Genomic DNA, 19,611 nt, shown 5'->3' with positions numbered 1-19,611 from the left:
GGTCTTGTGAGATGACGCTGGCTGCTGCAAGATCATTATTATGAAAATATGACCCAGAGGAAGGCCAGAAACACTTTTTATTTCAACAGACTCTCGCGCCGTACCTTCCGTCAAAACTCTAAAGGCCGACTGCACATTTCCTATCTTCACAATAAAAGCCCTGCTTCATGCTGCCTGCGCTAACTAAATACAGAGTCTCGGAAAACTGGCGTGCACAAGCGATCCCTCAGAAAGCTGGCGTGCACATCACTTGTGCACGCCAGCTTTCCGAGACTCTTATTTTGTTAGCGCAGGCAGCATGAAGCAGGGCTTTTATTGTGAAGATAGGAAATGTGCAGTCGGCCTTTAGAGTTTTGACGGAAGTCTGTTGAAATAAAAAGTGTTTCTGGCCTTCCTCTCTGTCATTTTTTCCTAATAATGAACTGGCAGCAGCCAGCGTCATCTCACAAGACCCTCGGGTGCCGTGAATGTCAATCAAGCAAGCTACGGAATTTGCCGCCAATGTTTTTCTTGTAAAGTGTATGGAAGCTGGATGAATTAGATGCCAAAAAGCAACCACTTTCATGTGGTATTGTACACAAAGGACAACTTTTTTTCTCCTCCATTTGAAAATGTGGGCGTTATCATCATTACTGTCTGATTCCAATCAATGCAAGTCATCAGAATCAGGTAATACACCAACTTATATTCTTGTCTTGGTGAAAGAAAGACATCTATATGTGTTACACATGCTTGTATTATCATTAAACACATTTAACTTGTTTACAAAAATGTCTCTTTCATAAATAAATAAATATAAATGATATATATAAATGAGGTAGATCCCCTCCAGTTGGTCAATTGAAAAGTAGCTCGCCTGCAGAAAAAGTGTGGGCACCCCTGAACTAAACATTGAGCAAAGACTTTGAACACTTATGTACATGGGATTAAAAAAAAATAGTTTTAACAAATTGGCCAAAAAAAAACAAAAAACATGCTTTATCAGATCCATACATTCATCCATCCATTTTCTACCACTTATTCCCTTTGGAGTCGCGGGGGGCACGGTGCCTATCTCAGCTACAATCGGGTGGAAGGCGTCGTACACCCTAGACAAGATGCAATCTTCAAAAAGCAAAATGTGCTCATTTTAATCACTAATTCTGACTTTTTTCATTTAAAAAAAAATAAGATAAAATCAGCATCAATTGTTGTATTCATTTTTATTTTTAATGCTTTTTTTTAAATTTTAACAAATTAGAAAAAACAACTCTAAACCTCGGGAACATGCTTTATCAGTATCATCGTTCAAAAAGCAAAATGTGCTCATTTTAATCACAAATGCTGACTTTTTTTATTTTAAATAAAAAATACATAAAATCAGCAACAATTGTTGTATACATTTTTATTTTTGATGCATTTTTATTTATTTTAAATAAATCAGCAAAATCTAAAATAAAAAACTTCACATTGTCATTATGACTGTTATTCTTAAATAGTGCGGCAGGACCCCTGGGGGAACATGCTTTATCAGTATCATGCTTCAAACGGCAAAATGTGCTCGTTTTGTAGTCACTACTTCTGACTTTCTCTTTTTGATAAAACAAAATCAATAACAAGAAATCAGCTAAAATAGTTGTATTCATTTTTAGTTTTGATGCATTTTTATTTATTTTAAATAAATTAGCAAAATTAAAAAATTATAAAATAAAAACTTCCCGTTGTCATTATGACAGTCAATAGTGGGGTGACCCTGGGGAACATGCTTTATCAGTATCATGCTTCAAAAAGCAAAATGTGCTCATTTAATCACTAATCCTCACTTTTAATTAAAAACATATAAAATCTGCAACAATTGTCATATTAATTTAAATTTTTAATGCATTTTTTAAAATAAATTAGCTAAATAAATTTAAAAAATCACATTGTCATTGTGACAGTTATTCTCAAATAGTGCTTTATCAGTATCATGCTTCAAAAAGCAAAATGTGATCATTTTAACCACTAATCCTGCCTTTTTTTATTTTAATAAAAAAAAATAATAATTATAAAAAAATCTGCTAAAATAGTGTTATTCATTTTTATTTTTATGTAAGTGGATTTTATAATTTTTTAAATACATTTACAAAAAATAAACACATCAAATAATCAAATAGTGTGACCCTGGGGAACATGCTTTATCAGTATCATGCTTCAAAACGTGCTCATTGTAGTCACTACAGTAATTCTGACTTCCTTTTTTTTTTATTAAAAAAAACTAAAATTGTTTTATTCATTTTTATTGTCAATCATTCAAATGTGTTTTTAAAATAAAATAGCAAAATTAAAAACAATTAAAACTTTACATTGTCATCATTCTCAAATAGTGGGGTTTGGGGGGAACATGCTTTATCAGTATCATGCTTTAAAAAACTAAACATGCTCATTGTAGTCACTAAGTCTGACTTTCTCATAAACACCAAAAAAAAAAATCTGCTTAAAATGTTTTATCAATTTTTATTTTATTGCAATAGGTTACCTGTGTACTTTTATTTTGTAATTCTTCTGCAACATTTAAAAACCAAAGAAAACCTCTTTAAATTATCATTATTTTAAAACATAATAATAATAATAATTGTTAACATTGTCATCAATGATCACTAAGTTCAATCAAACTAAAATGCTTTTATTTAGTTTTTTTAAGAAAATATGACAAAATACTTTAAAGTTTTTCGACTTTACGAAAACAAAAACGTGAATTTTGAATGACAACTGAGGAAGTTTGATGGGTTCAAGTGGGAACCGATTAATTTCAGAGGGATACCGAAAAAGTTAGAATGGGTTCTGATGAAGTACAATTGGGTACTGATGAAGTTGAAATGTGTACTTGAGAGGTTGAAATGGGTATTGAATAAGTAGTAATGGGTACTGATGAAGTTCAAATGGGTACAGATGTGGTTCAAATGGGTACTGATGAAGTTGAAATGGGTACTGATGAAGTTAAAATGGGTACTGATGAAGTACAAATGGGTACTGATGAAGTTGAAATGGGTACTTGAGAGGTTGAAATGGGTATTGAATAAGTAGTAATGGGTACTGATGAAGTTCAAATGGGTACAGATGTGGTTCAAATGGGTACTGATGAAGTTGAAATGGGTACTGATGAAGTTAAAATGGGTACTGATGTGGTTCAAATGGGTACAGATGTGGTTCAAATGGGTACTGATGAAGTTGAAATGGGTACTGATGAAGTTAAAATGGGTACTGATGTGGTTCAAATGGGTACAGATGTGGTTCAAATGGGTACTGATGAAGTTGAAATGGGTACTGATGAAGTTAAAATGGGTACTGATGAAGTACAAATGGGTACTGATGAAGTTGAAATGGGTACTGATGAAGTTAAAATGGGTTCTGATGAAGTACAATTGGGGACAATGGCTCAATCCTGCTTCTTAGTCTCTGGACGGCCTTAATTAGACGGGCTGCAAAGAGACATGAGCCAAAGACGGAGCTTCTTAAGTTTCACTCTCCTCCTTTGTTGGCTCCTTCTTTTCGTTGGAGGGACAAAGAGGATCTGGAGTGACGACGAGGACTGAAGGCGTCCCACTTTCAAGCTTTCCCAGAAATGTTACTGGGAATATTTCCATCGTTTACAGACTCTGTAACTCAGTCAGGAACTCACTTAAGTGACTACTAATGGAGTTTGAATGGATACCGACTAAGTATTTAAGTGTACCGGCGAATTAGGAATGTGAACCGAAGAAGTTTGAATGGGTAGCAAACATTACAGGGAGACAGAACAGGATCAAACATTACAGGGAGACAGAACAAGATCAAACATTACAAGGAGACAGAACAAGATCAAACATTACAAGGAGACAGAACAGGATCAAACATTACAAGGAGACAGAACAGGATCAAACATTACAGGGAGACAGAACAAGATCAAACATTACAGGGAGACAGAACAGGATCAAACATTACAAGGAGACAGAACAGGATCAAACATTACAAGGAGACAGAACAAGATCAATCATTACAGGAAGACAGAACAGGATCAAACATTACAGGGAGACCGAACAGGATCAAACATTACAAGGAGACAGAACAGGATCAAACATTACAGGGAGACAGAACAGGATCAAACATTACAGGGAGACAGAACAGGATCAAACATTACAAGGAGACGGAACAGGATCAATCATTACAGGGAGACAGAACAGGATCAAACATTAAAGGGAGACAGAACAGGATCAAACATTAAAGGGAGACAGAACAGGATCAAACATTAAAGGGAGACAGAACAGGATCAAACATTACAGGGAGACAGAACAGGATCAAACATTACAGGGAGACCGAACAAGATCAAACATTACAGGGAGACAGAACAGGATCAAACATTACAAGGAGACAGAACAGGATCAAACATTACAGGGAGACAGAACAGGATCAAACATTACAGGGAGACAGAACAGGATCAAACATTACAGGGAGACAGGACAGGATCAAACATTCCAAGGAGACAGAACAGGATCAAACATTACAGGGAGACAGAACAGGATCAAACATTACAGGGAGACAGAACAGGATCAAACATTACAAGGAGACAGAACAAGATCAAACATTACAGGGAGACAGAACAGGATCAAACATTACAGGGAGACAGAACAGGATCAAATATTACAGGGAGACAGAACAGGATCAAACATTACAAGGAGACAGAACAGGATCGCTGACGGTTCTGACAACTTCCGGCGACCCTTACAAAAAAGGCGAGGTTAGGACATCAAACACGTATCAGAGCGTCCATCTCCACCTTCGAGCGTTGAGGCGCCCGGCGTGGCCACGCTGGCAGAGCCTGCAGCCAATCAGCCGGCCGGGTTAAAGGAGGACATGTCATTGAAACGCACGTAATGAGACCCTGGCTAATCACCCCGAGCGGCGCGGGCGCTCAGCGGAAGGCGGCTGGCGGCTGGCGACTGGCTGAGCCCCCACGCCGGAGATAATCACTTGACACCAATCGCCCCCGAGACGAATCATTTACCTGTCGAGTTTTACATACAAGACAATCACCTCGCCAACATGGCGGCGCCGAGCGCTATTTAGCGTCGGCGTGGCGCCGTGTGAGGGTGATGGGGGTAATCAGGCGGGGGGGGGGGGGGGGGAGAGTTCCTGCAAACAGAGTGCACCCACTTTTCCAACTGCATTTGTCTTGTTAATGCTCCCCTCTGATTACCTGATTGCGCTGAATGACTGTGGAGAAATCTGATTGCCCAAAATTATATACAGCAAACTTTTGATTGGGGAGGGATCTGGCGAGCTCGCCGCCGCCGCCGCCATCGACGGGCTTTGTGAAATTTGGCCTCCCTGATTCCAAATCAGCTAAGTGTCATGTCCCGTAATTGTAATCAGAACTTAATTCCAACCCCCCCCCATCCTGACCCTCCCCCCTTTCCACAACGCCAGGTTCTCACGCGCTCGCTTGGTGGCCACGCCCACTACACGTGTTTGCACTTTCACCGCTTCTTAAGTCCGCGTGATGGAGAAATAAAGTCTGGTCGTCATCGTCAATGTGTTCGGTAAAAAAAGGGGAGTCAGACGCTGTTAGTTTTATGAAAATGTGATTGGCGCACGCTAGTGTTGTCACCATACCATTATTTTGCTACCGCTACCAAAATGCATTTTGATTAAGTTTTTTTCCACAATTTTTAGTGCGGCTCTTATCGGAGAAAATTACATATATGAGCACATATATATATGTGTAAGTCAATAATACTAACAAATGATCCGCGCCGTATTATAAGCCGCAGGATTCAAAGCGTGTGTAAAAAAACAACAAGTAGTGGCTTATAGTCCGTAATTGACACTATATTACAGTAATAAATAATCATGTCAATAACTGCTGCATCTGCGATGAGGTGGCGACTTGTCCAGGGTGTACCCTGCCTTCCGCCCGATTGTAGCTGGGATAGGCGCCAGCGCCCCCGCGACCCCGAAAGGGAATAAGTGGTAGAAAATGGATGGATGGATGGATAATTGCTGCATTAAGAGTAAGTGTTCAGTAAGTATCGACTTTTTGATGAATCTTAATGAGGAATTAGCTAATGCTAACGACGCTAAGCCCACAGTGACATATTGGTGAATTTACCGAGGAATTTTTGAAAGTGAAACGATACAAAAAGAATGCCGTCGTAAGTCAAATAATACTAACAAATGAGCAGCACCATATTATAAGCCGCAGGGTCAAAGCGTGTGTAAAAAAAAACAAAAAAACAAGCAGTAAGTAGCGGCTTATAGTCCGTAATTGACGGTACATTCGAGTAATAAATAGTCATTTCAATAATTACTGCATTAAGAGTAAGTATTCAGAAAGTATCGACTAACTGGTGAGTAACTTTTTGATGAATTTAATGAGGAATTAGCTAATGCTAACAACGCTAAGTCCACGATGACGTTTTGGTGAATTTAACTAGGATTTTTTGAAAGTGAAACAATACAAAAAGAATGCCTTCGTAAGTCAAATACCACTCAAAAATGAGCAGCACCATATTAAAAGCCGCAGTGTTCAAAGCGAGTGTAAAAAAAAAAAAAAACAAGTAGTGGGTTATAGTCCAGAATTGATGCTACATTAGAGTAATAAATAGTCATTTCAATAATTACTGCATTAAGAGTAAGTATTCAGAAAGTATCGACTAACTAGTGAGTAACTTTTTGATGAATTTAGTGAGGAATTAGCTAATGCTAACAACGCTAACAACGCTAAGTCCACGGTGACGTTTTGGTGAATTTAACTCGGATTTTTTGAAAGTGAAACAATACAAAAAGAATGCCGTCGTAAGTCAAATAATACTAACAAATGAGCAGCACCATATTATAAGCCACAGGGTTCAAAGCGAGTGTAAAAAAAAAAAAAAGAAGTAGTGGGTTATAGTCCAGAATTGATGCTACATTCAAGTAATAAATAGTCATTTCAATAATTACTGCATTAAGAGTAAGTATTCAGAAAGTATCGACTAACTGGTGAGTAACTTTTTGATGAATTTAGTGAGGAATTAGCTAATGCTAACAACGCTAACAACGCTAAGTCTACGGTGACATATTGGTGAATTTACCGAGGAATTTTTTAAAGTGAAACGATACAAAAAGAATGCCGTCGTAAGTCAAATACCACTCACAAATGAGCAGCACCATATTAAAAGCCGCAGTGTTCAAAGCGAGTGTAAAAAAACCCCAAAACAAGTAGTGGCTTATAGTCCGTAATTGACGCTACATTAGAGTAATAAATAGTCATTGCAATAATTACTGCATTAAGAGTAAGTATTCAGTAAGTATCAACTAACTTTTTGATTAATTTATTGAGGAAATAGCAAATTCTAACGACGCTAACAACGCTAAGTCCACGGTGACTTTTTGGTGAATTTACCGAGGAGTTTGCGAAAGTGAAACAATAGAAAAAGAATGTTGTTGTAAGTCAATAATACTAACAAATGAGCCGCGCCATATTATAAGCCACAGGGTTCAAGGTGTGTGTAAAAAAAAGTAGTGGCTTATAGTCCGTAATTGACGCTACATTCGATTAATACTTAGTCATTTAAATAATCACTGCTTTAAGAGTAAGTATTCAGTAAGTATCCACAAACTGGTGAGTAACTTCTTGATGAATTTAATGAACAATTAGCTAATGCTAACGACGCTAAGTCCACGGTGACGTTTTGGTGAATTTACCGAGGAATTTTCGAAAGTGAAACAATGCAAAAAGAATGCCATTCTAAGTTGATAATACTAACAAATGAGGCGCGCCGTATTGTAAGCCGCAGGGTTCAAAGCGTGTGGCTTATAGTCCAGAATTGACGCTACATAAGAGTAATAAATAGCCATTTCAATAATTACTGCATTAAGAGTAAGTATTCAGAAAGTATCGACTAACTGGTGAGTAACTTTTTGAATAATGGAATGAGAAATTAGCTAATGCTAACGACGCTAACACGTTTTGGTGAATTTATCGAGGAATTTGTGAAAGTGAAACAATACACAAAGAATGCCGATTTAAGTCAATAATACTAACAAATGAGCAGCACCATATTGTAAGCCGCAGGGTGCAAAGCGTGTGTAAAAAAATAGTCCGTAATTGATGCTACATTAGAGTGATAAATAGTCATTTCAATAATTACTGCATCAAGAGTAAATATTCAGTAAGTATCGACTAACTGGTGAGTAACTTTTTGATGAATTCAGTGAGGAATTAGCTAATGCTAACAGCGCTAAAAACGCTTAACTCTCTGGTGACGTTTTGGTGAATTTACCGAGGAATTTGCCAAAGTGAGACAGTTACAAAAAGAATGCTGTTGTAAGTCATTAATACTAACAAATGAGCCGCGCCGTATTATAAGCCGCTGGGTCCAAAGCGTCTGTAAAAAAAAAAAAAAAGTAGCGGATTATATTCCGTAATTTATGCTACAATAGAGTAATAAATAGTCTTTTCTATAATTACTGCATTAAGAGTAAGTATTTAGTAAATATCGACTAACTTTTTGATGAATTTAATGAGGAATTAGCTAATGCTAACGACGCTAACTACATGGTGAGGTTTTGGTGAATTTATAGAGGAATTTGCGAAAGTGAAACATTATGAAAATAATGTAGTCGTAAGTCAATAATAATAACAAATGAGCCGCGCCATTTTATAAACCGCAGGGTTCAAAGCGTGTGGGAAAAAAAAAAGTAGTGGCTTATAGTCCGGAATTGATGCTAAATTAGAGTAACAAATAGTCATTTCAATAAATAATGCATTAGGAGTAATTGTTCAGTAAGTATCGACTAACTTGTTGATGAATTTAGTGAGGAATTAGCTAATGCTAACGACACTAAGTTCACGGAGACGTTTTGGTGAATTTACCGAAGAATTTGCGAAAGTGAAACAATACAAAAAGAATGTTGTTGAAAGTCAATAATAATAACACGTGAGCCGCGCCGTGTTATCAGCCGCAGGGTCCAAAGTGTTTGTAAGAAGAAAAAAAAAGTAGCGGATTGTAGTCCGTAATTTACGCTACAATAGAGTAATAAATAGTCTTTTCAATAATTACTGCATTAAGAGTAAGTATTTAGTAAATATCGACTAACTTTTTGATGAATTTAATGAGGAATTAGCTAATGCTAACGACGCTAACTCCACGGTGGCGTTTTGGTGAATTTACCGAAGAATTTGTGAAAGTGAAACAACACAAAAAGAATGTTGTTGAAAGTCAATAATAATAACAAATGAGCCGCGCCGTGTTATAAACCGCAGGGTCCAAAGCGTATGTAAAAAAAAAAAAAAAGTAGCGGATTATATTCCGTAATTTATGCTACAATAGAGTAATAAATAGTCTTTTCTATAATTACTGCATTAAGAGTAAGTATTTAGTAAATATCGACTAACTTTTTGATGAAATTAATGAGGAATTAGCTAATGCTAACGACGCTAACTACATGGTGAGGTTTTGGTGAATTTATAGAGGAATTTGCGAAAGTGAAACATTATGAAAAGAATGTAGTCGTAAGTCAATAATATTAACAAATGAGCCGCGCCATATTATAAGCCGCAGGGTTCAAAGTGTGTGTAAAAAAAAAAAAAAGTAGTGGCTTATAGTCCGGAATTGATGCTACATTAGAGTAATAAATAGTAATTTCAATAAATAATGCATTAAGAGTAAGTGTTCAGTAAGTATCGACTAACTTGTTGATGGATTTAATGAGGAATTAGCTAATGCTAACGACACTAAGTTCACGGAGACGTTTTGGTGAATTTACCGAAGAATTTGCGAAAGTGAAACAATACAAAAAGAATGTTGTTGAAAGTCAATAATAATAACAAATGAGCCGCGCCGTGTTATAAGCCGCAGGGTCCAAAGCGCATGTAAGAAGAAAAAAAAGTAGCGGATTGTAGTCCGTAATTTAGGCTACATTAGAGTAATAAATAGTCTTTTCAATAATTACTGCATTAAGAGTAAGTATTTAGTAAATATCGACTAACTTTTGATGAATTTAATGAGGAATTAGCTAATGCTAACGATGCTAACTACATGGTGAGGTCTTGGTGAATTTACCGAGGAATTTGCGAAAGTGAAACATTATGAAAAGAATGTAGTCGTAAGTCAATAATACCAACAAATGAGACGCGCCATATTATAAGCCGCTGGGTTCAAAGTGTGTGTAAAAAAAAAAAGTAGTGGTTTATAGTCCGGAATTGATGCTACATTAGAGTAATAAATAGTCATTTCAATAAATAATGCATTGGGAGTAATTGTTCAGTAAGTATCGACTAACTTGTTGATGAATTTAATGAGGAATTAGCTAATGCTAACGACGCTAAGTTCACGGAGACGTTTTGGTGAATTTACCGAAGAATTGGCGAAAGTGAAACAACACAAAAAGAATGTTGTTGAAAGTCAATAATACTAACAAATGAGCCGCGCCGTGTTATAAGCCGCAGGAGCCAAAGCGTATGTAAAAAAAAAAAAGTAGCGGATTATAGTCCGTAATTTATGCTACAATAGAGTAATAAATAGTCTTTTCTATAATTACTGCATTAAGAGTAAGTATTTAGTAAATATCGACTAACTTTTGATGAATTTAATGAGGAATTAGCTAATGCTAACGACGCTAACTACACGGTGAGGTTTTGGTGAATTTACCGAGGAATTTGCGAAAGTGAAACATTATGAAAAGAATGTTGTCGTAAGTCAATAATACTAACAAATGAGCCGCGCCATATTATAAGCCACAGGGTTCAAAGTGTGTGTAAAAAAAAAAAAAAGTAGTGGTTTATAGTCCGTAATTGACGCTACATTAGAGTAATAAATAGTCATTTCAATAAATAGTGCATTAAGAGTAAGTGTTCAGTAAGTATCGACTAACTTGTTGATTAATTTAATGAGGAATTAGCTAATGCTAACGACGCTAACTCCATGGTGAGGTTTTGGTGAATTTAGCAAGGAATTGGCGAAAGTGAAACAACACAAAAAGAATGTTGTCGTAAGTCAATAATAATAACAAATGAGCTGCGCTGTATTATAAGCCATTTTAGGTCGTATAATAATAACCCAAAAAATATAAATATATCCTGAAAGGGCGGAGTTATTCAGTCAAGGTCAAATTGTGGAAATCGTGAAAAACCATCGATGACATAAAATCATACAATGTTGGTATAAAAAAAAAAACATTGCTATTTTTTCCATAACTTTCTGAAAAAGCTGCCACAAATTCAGACATTTTAGGCCGATATAATAATAAAAACATTTAAAAATGCCTTATTCTGAAGGGGCGGAGTTATTTGGTGAAGGTCTAATAATGGAAATCAAGTGAAAAACCATCAATGACATCAAATCACAAGTTGATTCAACGTTAGTGAAAACTTTTTCCACAACTTTCTGAAAAAGCTGCCGTTGATTCAGCCATTTTAGGCCGATATTATTACAAATAAAGGACATCTCTGCGCTGCTGATCCGCCTCCGCTTGGGATGGTTTCCTGCTGGCTCCGCTGTGAACGGGACTCTCGCTGCTGTGTTGGACCCGCTTTGGACTGGACTCTCGCGCCCGTGTTGGATCCATTATGGATTGAACTTTCACAGTATCATGTTAGACCCGCTCGACATCCATTGCTTTCCTCCTCTCCAAGGTTCTCATAGTCATCATTGTCACCGACGTCCCACTGGGTGTGAGTTTTTCCTTGCCCTTATGTGGGCCTACCGAGGATGTCGTAGTGGTTTGTGCAGCCCTTTGAGACACTAGTGATTTAGGGCTATATAAGTAAACATTGATTGATTGATTTATCCTGAAGGGGGCGGAGTTACCTAGCGAAGGTCTAGCGATGTAAATGAAGTGAAAAGGACGTTCTGGCTGAGTGAAAAATGTCCAAAGCGAGGTGGAGGAGGCGATTGAGACAACTTCAAGCAGCAAATATTTGCGGCGGCTGTCAGGCCACTCAAGCTAAACGTTTCCTTTCTGCGCCCGGATGAGACGGCCAAGGTGAAGCAGAGTCTGAGCGCTTCTTCTCAGAGAATGGCGGCCCACGTTTCAAGGATTGGAGCAAAATTGCCAGCATGTTGAAATCCATACCGCACACTCCTTATTAATTAAGCGGCCATTGATTAGTGACCTTGCCACTTCAACTTCTTTTCCATTCGCCACATTCAGACGTGGCGGAGTGCTTTGCTCAAAATGCCGGGCGGCGGGCGGCCTTATCTGCCAAACGCCGGCTTTCATTAGCGCCGCCATGAAGTTGCTCTTGTTGATAATGGACGTGTCAGCCATTTAGAGAGCCGCCCGCCCTCCCTCCCTCCGCCGTGTGACTGCAAGCTCAAGGACCGCCAGACTCGGGCGGCTGTCGGTCGTGCCGCTAAAGACTCCCGGCCACGGCACAAATGGTGTATAATTTACCTCGGGCGCCGCACACATTTGAATATTAATGTGTGTCTCTTCTTTCCAGGTGCGTCACACTGTGAGCGCACCTATTGTGTTCCTCCAGGTCCACTTCTGCATATATAGGACTGATTCATGGGACCCACAGAAGTAAGTGGCAGATATATACCTTGGGAAGTGACTTATTTACACAGAAATGGTTATTGACATATACCTTAATTGTTTCCAAATGAAGCAAAGTAGTATCTGTTAGTCTACAAAATAACATGTTTTGGCCACACCCACCAAATTTTAGGGGGAACATTTTTTCCCCATATATTAACCGCACCGGACTATAAGTAGCAGATATATATGTTGTAAAATGAGTTATTTACACAGAAATATTTATTGACATACCTTAATTGTTTCCAAATGAAGCAAAGTAGTATCTGTTACTCTACAAAATAACATGTTTTCGCCGTACACACCGAATTTTAGGGGGGACATTTTTTCCCCATATATTAGCCGCACCGGACTATAAGCCGCAGATATATATGTTGTAAAATGAGTTATTTACACAGAAATATTTATTGACATACCTTAATTGTTTCCAAATGAAGCAATGTAGTATCTGTTAGTCTACAAAATAACATCTTTTTTTCCCTATTTGGTGGAAAATTACTGTATTTTCTAGACTACAAAGCACACCGGTATATTAGACGCACCACTACATTTTAGGGGGTAAAATTTTTTTTCCCATATGTTAACTGCACCGCACTATAAGCCGCAGATATATACCTTGTGAAATGAGTTATTTACACAGAAATATTTATTGACATACCTTAATTGTTTCCAAATGAAGCAATGTAGCATATGTTAGTCTACAAAATAACATGTTTTCGCCGCACCCACCAAATTTTAGGGGGAACATTTTTTTCCCCATATATTAACCGCACCGGACTATAAGCCGCAGATATATATGTTGTAAAATGAGTTATTTACACAGAAATATTTATTGACATATACCTTAATTGTTTCCAAATGAAACAAAGTAGTATCTGTTACTCTACAAAATAACATGTTTTCGCCGCACCCACAAAATTTTAGGGGGAACATTTTTTCCCCATCGAGTTATTTACACAGAAATGTTTATTGACATATCTTAATTGTTTCCAAATGAAGCAAAGTAATATCTGTTAGTCTACAAAATAACATGTTTTCGCCGCACCCACAACATTTTAGGGGGAACATTTTTTCCCCATATATTAACCGCAGTGGACTATAAGCCGCAGATCTATATGTTGTGAAATGAGTTATTTACACAGAAATATTTATTGACATACCTTAATTGTTTCCAAATGAAACAAGTAGTATCTGTTAATCTACAAAAAAACATGTTTTGTTTCCTATTCGGTGGTAGATTATCCCATTTTCCAGTGTACAAACCGCACCGGTATAGTGGACGCACCCACTGAAATGTTTTTGAAAATAAAAAAAATGTTTCCACATATTAGCCGCAGATATACACGTTGTGAAATTAGTTATTTACACAGAAAGATCCTATAAATGTTTATCTACATACCTTAATTGTTTCAAAATGAAGCAATGTAGTATATGTTACTCTACAAAATAACATCTTTTTTTTTCCTATTTGGTGGAAGATTACTGTATTTTCCAGACTACAAAGCACACCGCTATATTAGCCACACCCACTACATTGTAAAGGGAGCATTTTTTCTCATATATTAGCCGCATAAGTGGCAGGTATATACCTTGTGAAATGAGTTATTTACACATAAATATTTATTGACATACCTTCATTTTTTCAAAATGAAGCAATGTAGTATCTGTTAGTCTACAAAATAACATGTTTTGTTTCCCATTTCTGGGAAGATTAGCATATTTTCCAGACTACAAAGCGCACCTTGATATTAGCCACACCCACTAAATTTTAGGGGGAACATTTATTTCCCATATATTAGCCGCACCGGACTATAAGTGGCAGATATATACCTTGTGAAAAGAGTTATTTAACCAGAAATATTTATTGGCGTACCTTAACTATTTCCAAATGAAGCAATGTAGTATCTGATAGTCTACAAAATAACATGTTTTTTTTTCCCTCATTTGGTGAAGGATTACCGTATTTTCCAGACTACAAACCACACCCACTAAATTTTAGGGGAAACATTTATTTCCCATATATTAGCCGCACGGGACTATAAGTGGCAGATATATATGTTGTAAAATGAGTTATTTACACAGAAATATTTATTGACATACCTTAATTGTTTCCAAATGAAGCAATGTAGTATCTGTTAGTCTACAAAATACCATGTTTTTTTCCCTCATTTGGTGAAGGATTACCCTATTTTCCAGACTACAAACCACACCCACTAAATTTTAGGGGGAAAACGTGTTCCCATATATTAGCCGCACTGGACTATAAGAGGCAGATATATATGTTGTGATTTACACAGAAATATTTATTGACATACCTTAATTGTTTCCAAATGAAGCAATGTAGTATCTGTTAGTCTACAAAATGACATGTTTTGTTTCCCATTTGGTGGAAGATTACAGTCATTTCCAGATTAGCCGCACCCACTAAATTTTAAGGGGGAAAAATGTTTGGTGGAAGATTGCCGTATTTTCCAGACTACAAAGTGCAACAACATATTAGTCGCACCCACAACATTTTAGGGGGAATTTTTTTTTGCCATGTATTAGCTCCACCAGACTATAAGTGGTAGATATATAAGGTTGTGAAATGAGTTATTTACACAGAAATATTTATTGACATACCTTAATTGTTTCCAAATGAAGCGATGTAGTATCTGTTAGTCTACAAAATAACATCTTTTTTTTTTACCCTATTTGGTGCAAGATTACCGTATGTTCCAGACTACAATGTTAGCAGCACCCACAAAATTTTAGGGGGGAAAAAATGTTCCCATATATTAGCCGCACCGGATAATAAGCAACAGATGTATCCATTGTGAAATTACTTGTTAACACATAAATATTATGTACATTTTTATTTACAAACCTTAATTGTTTCCAAATGAAGCAATGCAGTTAGTCCATAAAATTTTAATTTTTTTCCAAACGGTGTCTGCAACAAGGCATTAAAACGGCTGATCAAACAAAACAGAAGTCCTGGTCATGGACCCACTAGCTGCGCAAGCTAGCTCTCCAGTCAGCTAAAGATAACTCCACGCTGACATTTTGGTAAATTCACTGAGGAATTTGTGAAAGTGAAAGAATGCAAAAAGAATGTCATTGTAAGTGAACGTGTTAGCGTATTAGCTCATGCCAACGACGCTAGCACATCCAAATGTGCGCAAAAACACATTGTTTTAGTTATATTGCAAAACTTGCAGAAGTTGCTTGGTCAGGTTGTCTGTCTTTAGTCATACTTTTAATGCAGTGAAATGTTGGAATTGAGTAACTGTGCTCTTGTGCATATTTTTACCAGTGTGTTTCATGGCCTCTCCTTTTAACAACACTCAGTAAAGGTTTGGGAACTGAGGAGATACATTTTTGAAGTGGAATTTTTGTTCCCATTCTTGCTTGATGTACAGCAGTCTCCTGCCTCATATTTTAGCCTTCACACATTTTCAATGTCTGGTACCCGCACTCTTTTACTACAAAGCCACGCTGTTGTAACACCTGGCTTGGTGTCGTCTTGCTGAAATAAGCAGGGGCGTCCATGATAGCGTTGCTTGCATTGCTCCAATCTCTACATACCTTCTCAGCATTATTGGTGCCTTCATAGATGTGTAAGTTACCCATGCTTTGGCCACTAATGCACCCCCATACCATCACACATGCTGACTACCACACTTTCACCCTACAACAGTACCCATGGTTCTTTTCCTCTTTGGTCCGCAGTTTCCAAAAACTATTTGAAATGTGGACTGGTCAGACCACAGAACACTTTCACACGTTCACCTGTGGGATGTTCCAAATAAGTCTTTGATGAGCATTCCTCAACTTTCTCATTCAAAGCGTTTCTGGGTGTTGTTGATAATTGGCTGTGGCTTTGCGTAGTAGAGTTTAAACTTGCACTTGCAGATGTAGCGACCGACCGTAGTTACTGGCAGTGGTTTTCTGAAGCGTCCCTGAGCCCATGTGGTGATATCCTTTACACACTGATGTGGCCTTTTGATGCCTGAGGGATCCAAGGTGCGTTATATCGTGGCTTACGTGCAGTGATTTCTCCACATTCTCTGAACCTTTTGATGATATCACGGAGTGTAGATAGTGAAATCCCTAAATTCCTTGCAATAGCTGCTTGAGAAATGTTGTTCTTCAACAATTTGCTCAGGCATTTGTTGACAAAGTTGTGACCCTCGCCCCGTCCTGGAAGCTGCTTTTATAGCCAATCATGGCCCCCACCTGTTCCCAAAAACTATTTGAAATGTGGACTGGTCAGACCACAGAACACTTTTCCAAGTTGCATCAGTCCATCTTAGATGAGCTCGGGCCATGCAAAGCGTTTTTGGATGTTGATGATAAATGGCTGCGGCTTTGCGTAGTAGAGTTTAAACTTGCACTTGCAGATGTAGCGACCGACCGTAGTTACTGGCAGTGGTTTTCTGAAGCGTCCCTGAGCCCATGTGGTGATATCCTTTACACACTGATGTGGCCTGAGGGATCCAAGGTGCGTTATATCGTGGCTTACGTGCAGTGATTTCTCCACATTCTCTGAACCTTTTGATGATATCACGGAGTGTAGAAGGTGAAATCCCTAAATTCCTTGCAATAGCTGCTTGAGAAATGTTGTTTTTAAACTATTTGCTCAGGCATTTGTTGACAAAGTTGTGACCCTCGCCGCGTCCTGGAAGCTGCTTTTATAGCCAATCATGGCCCCCACCTGTTCCCAAAAACTATTTGAAATGTGGACTGGTCAGACCACAGAACACTTTTCCAAGTTGCATCAGTCCATCTTAGATGAGCTCGGACCATGCAAAGCGTTTCTGGGTGTTGTTGATAAATGGCTGTGGCTTCGCGTAGTAGAGTTTAAACTTGCACTTGCAGATGTAGCGACCGACCGTAGTTACTGGCAATGGTTTTCTGAAGCGTCCCTGAGCCCATGTGGTGATATCCTTTACACACTGATGTGGCCTGAGGGATCCAAGGTGCGTAATATCGTGGCTTACGTGCAGTGATTTCTCTACATTCTCTGAACCTTTTGATGATATCACGGAGTGTAGATAGTGAAATCCCTAAATTCCTTGCAATAGCTGCTTGAGAAATGTTGTTCTTCAACAATTTGCTCAGGCATTTGTTGACAAAGTTGTGACCCCGCCCCGTCCTGGAAGCTGCTTTTATAGCCAATCATGGCCCCCACCTGTTCCCAAAAACTATTTGAAATGTGGACTGGTCAGACCACAGAACACTTTTCCAAGTTGCATCAGTCCATCTTAGATGAGCTCGGGCCATGCAAAGCGTTTCTGGATGTTGTTGATAAATGGCTGTGGGTTTGCGTAGTAGAGTTTAAACTTGCACTTACAAATGTAGCGACCGACCGTAGTTACTGGCAGTGGTTTTCTGAAGCGTCCCTGGGCCCATGTGGTGATATCCTTTACACACTGATGTGGGCTTTTGATGCCTGAGGGATCCAAGGTGCGTTATATCGTGGCTTACGTGCAGTGATTTCTCCACATTCTCTGAACCTTTTGATGATATCACGGAGTGTAGAAGGTGAAATCCCTAAATTCCTTGCAATAGCTGCTTGAGAAATGTTGTTCTTCAACAATTTGCTCAGGCATTTGTTGACAAAGTTGTGACCCTCGCCCCGTCCTGGAAGCTGCTTTTATAGCCAATCATTGCCCCCACCTGTTCCCAAAAACTATTTGAAATGTGGACTGGTCAGACCACAGAACACTTTTCCAAGTTGCATCAGTCCATTTTAGATGAGCTCGGGCCATGCAAAGCGTTTCTGGATGTTGTTGATAAATGGCTGTGGCTCTGCGTAGTAGAGTTTAAACTTGCACTTGCAGATGTAGCGACCGACCGTAGTTACTGGCAGTGGTTTTCTGAAGCGTCCCTGAGCCCATGTGGTGATATCCTTTACACACTGATGTGGCCTGAGGGATCCAAGGTGCGTTATATCGTGGCTTACGTGCAGTGATTTCTCCACATTCTCTGAACCTTTTGATGATATCACGGAGTGTAGATAGTGAAATCCCTAAATTCCTTGCAATAGCTGCTTGAGAAATGTTGTTCTTCAACAATTTGCTCAGGCATTTGTTGACAAAGTTGTGACCCTCGCCCCGTCCTGGAAGCTGCTTTTATAGCCAATCATGGCCCCCACCTGTTCCCAAAAACAATTTGAAATGTGGACTGGTCAGACCACAGAACACTTTTCCAAGTTGCATCAGTCCATCTTAGATGAGCTCGGGCCATGCAAAGTGTTTCTGGGTGTTGTTGATAAATGGCTGTGGCTTTGCGTAGTAGAGTTTTAACTTGCACTTGCAGATGTAGCGACCGACCGTAGTTACTGGCAGTGGTTTTCTGAAGCGTCCCTGACCCCATGTGGTGATATCCTTTACACACTGATGTGGCCTGAATGATCCAAGGTGCGTTATATCGTGGCTTACGTGCAGTGATTTCTCCACATTCTCTGAACCTTTTGATGATATCACGGGGTGTAGAAGGTGAAATCCCTAAATTCCTTGCAATAGCTGCTTGAGAAATGTTGTTCTTCAACAATTTGCTCAGGCATTTGTTGACAAAGTTGTGACCCTCGCCCCGTCCTGGAAGCTGCTTTTATAGCCAATCATGGCCCCCACCTGTTCCCAAAAACTATTTGAAATGTGGACTGGTCGGACCACAGAACACTTTTCCAAGTTGCATCAGTCCATCTTAGATGAGCTCGGGCCATGCAAAGCGTTTCTGGGTGTTGTTGATAAATGGCTGTGGCTTTGCGTAGTAGAGTTTAAACTTGCACTTACCGACCGTAGTTACTGGCAGTGGTTTTCTGAAGCGTCCCTGAGCCCATGTGGTGATATCCTTTACACACTGATGTGGCCTGAGGGATCCAAGGTGCGTTATATCGTGGCTTACGTGCAGTGATTTCTCCACATTCTCTGAACCTTTTGATGATATCACGGAGTGTAGATAGTGAAATCCCTAAATTCCTTGCAATAGCTGCTTGAGAAATGTTGTTCTTCAACAATTTGCTCAGGCATTTGTTGACAAAGTTGTGACCCTCGCCCCGTCCTGGAAGCTGCTTTTATAGCCAATCATGGCCCCCACCTGTTCCCA

General features: G+C 38.7%; 1 protein-coding gene across 23 annotated transcripts in view; it reads left to right on the top strand.

Annotated features, from left to right (window-relative positions):
- Positions 1-19,611, top strand: part of LOC133543656 (heparan sulfate 2-O-sulfotransferase 1-like) — a 104,275-nt gene that overhangs the window by 81,063 nt on the left and 3,601 nt on the right. For 3 of the 23 annotated variants that reach the window (XR_009804464.1, XR_009804465.1, XR_009804463.1), the window contains exon 7: positions 12,425-12,507. The exons of the other annotated variants lie outside the window; for them this stretch is intronic. The gene's annotated coding sequence lies outside the window, so the exon portion shown is untranslated. The remainder of the gene's footprint in view (positions 1-12,424; positions 12,508-19,611) is intronic. 23 annotated transcript variants of the gene reach the window in all.

This window comes from Nerophis ophidion, linkage group LG26, assembly GCF_033978795.1.
Source record: "Nerophis ophidion isolate RoL-2023_Sa linkage group LG26, RoL_Noph_v1.0, whole genome shotgun sequence".
Lineage (NCBI taxonomy): Eukaryota > Metazoa > Chordata > Actinopteri > Syngnathiformes > Syngnathidae > Nerophis > Nerophis ophidion.
The sequence above is the reverse complement of the archived record's forward strand: the minus strand, read 5'-3'. Positions and strand labels throughout refer to the sequence as shown.